The sequence below is a fragment of the Pipistrellus hanaki genome (assembly GCF_964339955.1).
Source record: "Pipistrellus hanaki genome assembly, chromosome: 12".
Taxonomy (NCBI): Eukaryota; Metazoa; Chordata; class Mammalia; order Chiroptera; family Vespertilionidae; genus Pipistrellus; species Pipistrellus hanaki.
This window is the reverse complement of record NC_140514.1, coordinates 58449916-58455413: the sequence shown is the minus strand read 5'-3', so window position 1 is coordinate 58455413 and position 5498 is coordinate 58449916.

The window sequence follows — 5498 nt, the reverse complement described above, 5'->3', positions numbered from 1 at the left end:
TCATTGAAAACCCAGAGCCCACTCAGATGGAAAGATCCAACCACCTAGTCCACTAGCTTCCTTGCTCCAACACAGGCAGCTTGACTTGGAGTAGCCAGAGTTAATGAGATGTCTCATTAAAAAAGACTTTTGTCAGAATATTTTTCCTGCCATTTAACATTCTCCAGAGCATTGTTGTCAGATGTGGGGCTGGGAGTCTCCAGTCTCCTCCACTTTTGAGCAGTAACATAATGGAAAGGCCTCCCTGGGTGCAGAGCATTTCCACTGGGTGCCAGTGTTTCCCACACGCTCTCAGTAACTCTACCATATTCACCATGTGTCATCCCCCATGCATGCTGGTAGTATGAATCTAACATTTCATATGCGCTTACTAGATCTCTGTAGCTATAGGAAATGCTTCAGATGTGTTACCTCATTTATCCTTAAAACCACTATGACACACTTGTTACTATTGTTTCCATATACAAATCGAAAAAGCAAGATTAAGCTAGATTAAGTTGGTAAAGTTGAGATAGTATTTCATGCATCCAGACTAGTATGTGCATACTCTTTTTACTGTACCATTCTACTTCTAATAAGGCGTTTTGTCTCGACAGAAGGCTAAAAAATATGGAATAAATTCAACAAGAAGAAAAAAAAACGTTATCCAGGAAAATAGTACATAGAACAATTCATGTTCAGTGTGGTTTTGGAGCATTCATATCAGTTTCATTGGTTCCTCCCCTCCCTCCTCTTTATTCTTTCCTTCGTTTCTTCCTTTCTCCCTCTCCCCCCCCTCCCATCCTCCTCCAACTCCTCCTCTTTCTTCTCTCTCTCTCTCTCTCTCTCTCTCTCTCTCTCTCTCTCTCTCTATCAGTTTGTAAACTTTCTCAGGGTACATTATGAAATTTCCCTCTCACACTGGAGACATAGCAGACTAGAGATTTTATCTTCCCAATTACATGTGGTCAGTAGTAAGTGCGGGAATTTCACCTCTCTCATGAGTCTGACTACTTCCTACGGTCCACATGCTATCAGTACACCCATTTGTCAGAAAGCACTCCAAGGATAGAACTCTCTCTTCTAATTAATGATACTATACTATACACCAGTTCTTTCTCTCCTTTCTCAACCAATACCCCATTTTCCCACACCTGGAGATATGAACACAATATTGGTCACTTGTAAATGAGCTAAACTGACAGTTGGTGGCACTGCTTCTCAACTAAAATTCCTAGTGCATACCGTATTTTCCGGCATATAAGACAACCCCCTAATTTTACAGTTAAAACATAGGTTTAGGCCTATATTTGCTGTATAAGACTACCCCCCACTTCCGAGGCAACACCAGTTCTTTTTTAAATTAAATTTTTAATGAATGACCCCCAATTTTTGGTTGACTTTTTTTCATTTCAAAAGTCGTTTTATACGCCGGAAAATACGGTAATCGTAAGAAATTCTATCTTTGTTTACCACAAGAGGTGATCTAAGCTCTAAAAGACATGAGAATTGCTAGAACAGATTTCTGAAACCAACCTCCCTGCCTCTATAGTAGTCAAGAGATTATACCTAGATTCGGGCTGCCAGTAGTCATAGAATCAGATGACAGCCCCATCTTTGTAGCAAGGTATCTTAAAGTATAGCTCAAGCTTAGGACAGGCATGAGCAGGACTCTAAAAAGTATAATTGAATTTGTCCTAGAAAACCGGTGAAAATTGGACCAAACCCCTGCCCTTCACCCTCTTATGGGTCAGGTGTACCCCCTACCGGGATGGGTTCCCACCCCCCCTTCTTTTTCTTTTGAGATTATGTATGGCAGACCTCCTCTCCATCCTTCCCAGGGTCAGGGAGAAACTGAAAGCTAGAATTCATAACCATTCAAGTCCTTACAGGCTCTGCAGTTTACCCAGAGAGCCACCCATAAGCTTGTTCCAGATACACTGCCAGTGCCCTCCGTGGACCCTGTACACCCCCTTCCAGCCCGGAGACTCTGTGTGGGTAAAGAAGTTCACTGTCCAAGGACTCACCCCAACCTGAAAGGGATGCTACACTGTTATCCTGAGCACACCCACAGCTGTTGAAGTAGACGGCACCCAAACCCGGGCTACACCACTCCCAGCTCCTGCACAGAAATCAACCTGGATCCTAGCAACCAGCAGCCTCACCTGTGAGATCCCTAGCATGGGCTCCACACAGGCCAGGAGGAGACTTGATGCCTGCAGGAGGGGAATTGGACTTCAGTGAGGACGGTACTAATGGGAACTGTGGTAGTAGAGGTTTTGGTAACTGTAAGAACATTTTTGCTAGCCAGTGAGAAAGTCCGGGGCTAAGTAAAGCTACATGTGCAAGGGAACGGGAGAGCAGCAAGAGGAACCGAGAAGACAAGAAGGAAATTGGTATGAAAAGTTCTTTTCCTGGTCCCCCTGGTTAACGACCTTAGTAACAGCTATAGCAGGGCCCCTCACCCTACTCTTACTCATGTAACTCATTGGACCCTGCCTCCTCTGCAGCCTGGCAACCTTCATACAGGATAGAATTCAGGCAGTAAAGCTCATGGTCCTACATACCCAGTATCAGCCGATCCGGGAGGAGGAATGGGAGCAGCCAGAATCAACGATTTGATTCCCCGATAAGACCAGTGGGGAATGTTGTGGCCAGCAAGGTTCGGTCGAGGAAGGGCTCCAGATGGCCAGCAAGGCCCTGTCGAAGCAGGGCTCCAGGCCAGGGAAGGAACGAGCAACCAGACCCACAACAAAGAATGTAGCATGATTTGCTTTAGCCAAGCATAACTGTTAGCCATAAAATAGTTCTGTTGCAAGGCTCAACCCCCAAGCAGGCACGTCCTGTTTCCAGTAGCCACAAGGCAGAACAAACAGACCAAACCAGGTCAAACAGAGACTGCTTAAAGCTGAAAATAAACCCCACCCCAGGTGTTGTATAAACTTCAAATGTTACTGTACTAGTGGAATTTTCTATAGCTTATAACTGACCTTTCTTTGTTAAAACTTTAGCCAATCATAACCTGCCAGGCATCCCTAAGACGGGGATAAAAGTAGCATGCTTAGAGTGGGTCGGGGCTCTCGTTGCTCGCTGCTGTGTCAGTTGAGACGTGAGCCCGGACTCGAGTTCATAATAAAGGCTTCCTAAATTCCAATTTGGCTGACTGGTGGTCGTCATTCGCGGGTCGCCCACAACAGTCCGAGCTCCCGTGTGCCCCCAGTGCCCCTTGCCCATCCTGCAGACCCCTCCCAAGGCCTCGGCTTATGGGGGACGATCCTCAGGGGAAAATCCTTAGTTCTGAACCCAAGCCCAGCGGCTGCGCCCTGTGCGGTACCCAAGGGCGGCAGGATGCGCTCCCTGGGGCCCTCCTACCCTCGCAGGGCTGTGCCCAGGCCAGGAGCCTGGGTGCCACTCACACCCCTCCCAGAACCCCCTCCCTCAGGCTGCCCTGAGAGTCACCAGCCTTCTGGACCGTGCCCCTCCCTCTCCCAGGGCCAGGACCCCCCAACCCACCTCCGCGCCTGCCTCTGGGTCCTGCTCCACGCGGGCTGCTCCCTCTCGGGCTCCTCACCTCCTGCTGCAGCCAGAGCATCTCTACAGCATCCCGCCCAGAGCAGCCAGCAGGTCCTCAGTGGCCCCCTCTCCCCGGCTGAGGAGGGGGGGCCCTTCAGGCCCTCCACCATTCTCCATCCTGTGTGCCTTACAGGCACTGTCAGGGCAGGCCTGGGCGCCCATGACTAACATGCAGCGGGCAAAGACCACTGCCTCCAGCCCTCTGTTTGCCCTGGGCCTAACCTGCCCAACTTCACTGGTCCAGGAGGCCTGAGCTGAGATGGGAGCTGGACACCCTGGCGGCAGGGCTTCGTGTCCCTCTGGATCTCGCTTAGGCCTCTGGGCAGAGGGCCTGCCTTCCCTTCCTCTGCAAGGGCCGCTTCCCTCATAAACCCTGCAGGAGGCCCAGGCTCTGAAGCACGATTCCATGTAAAGGGTTACGGATGTCACTCCGAAGGATTTAAGCACCACATCAACACAGACGTTACCTGAGCAGATTTATTTCCCTGAGTTCGCTTTCCATCTAGGATCCAAACCCTGCCCAGCCCCGCAGTGGTTTTCAGAGCACAGAGGGCAGGCGTCCCGCGGCCCGCAGGTCGGAGGCGGCACATTCCGGGGGTCCTGGCACTGCCGGACCCAGAACACGCCCGCAGGGCAGCAGCGCATGGGACCACTACAGAGGGCTGTACGGCCATGTTCAGTCATCGTGTGGACGGCAACTGAGTCCCCAGTGCAGCAGCGTCTCTCCGAGGCTGTCTCTGGTTTTCAGGTTTCCATGTGTCTGAGTGAGTATAAAACCTCATTACTTCAGCGGCTTGTATTTAACTTCAGAATAAAGTGCTGTGGTTTTAAAGTAACAGCCAGGCTATGCCTAAGCTTCTGAGAAACCTATCAGAGGAGTTCTCCTTCATTGCAGAGCTTGGCTGGCTGCCGACTTCCGGTGCAGCCGCGTGGCGAGCCGGCCACTCCAGGGGCGGCCTCTGCACACCCAGGGCGCTCCCAGGCACGGCCCTGCAGAGGGGTCACAAGACGGCGCTGAGGAAAAGCCTCTTTCCCTGCGGCTGGACCGGAGAGGACGATCCTCACTTACACTCCAACTGACTCTGTCATAAAAATCGGAGTTTCCCCACATCCGAGTTCTAAACCTACAGAAATACTTCACCGCTTTGCTATAATAAGTAACAAAGCCATAAAAATAAGTGTGCTAGAACCTCACCCACAGTTCTCTGTGGTGGGGCGAAAGCAGGACTTCACCCCAGTGGGCTGGTCGAGAAGATGGACGTGGGTCGTTGGTGGAGGAGAGGGAGGGAGCACCTACGATGTCATTGGTGACCGCTGTGGTCCAAGCAGTCGGTGCCCGCAGTGCCTTCCCCGAGCCGTGCGAGCCCCGGGCCCTCGCCCCTTGGGCACTGACCTTGGAGTGGCAGCTGTCCAGGCCCCGGAAAAGGCTCACCAATCCGTGTCCGTGGAGAACAACAGCTCTTCCGTTCACAGGAGTGACAGCGAAATGAAGGAAATGACCTTCCATACCAGGCAATGCAGAACTAAGTCCCCGAGGAGGCGTGACGCCTGGCACTGATTCTGCCCAGAGTCAGGGCTCGGTGCCCGCTGGGGAGGTCCAGTCCAATAAGAGGAGATGGCCCCTCGTAAAGTGTTTTCCTCTCATCAAAACCAGTCCGTCTCAGAGCTCCTTTCTCTGCCTCCACGAGGAACTGTACGAGGAACTTCCCGAATGCAACCGAGGTCTGGCCTCACCGGGGCCGCAGGTCAGTCCCAGGGCCGAGGCTGGCCTCTGACTCTGAAGCGGGTCCCGGGTGGAACCAGCACCCACGACCCTGTTCTGACTGGAGGACGTGGCAGACCGGCTCTCAGCAGCTCCTTCCATGTCCAGGGGCCGGCAGCGGAAAAGCCCTCTTCGCTCAGTGGACAGGCGCGGTCCCAGCTGCCCGCAGTCTGCTTTTATCAAG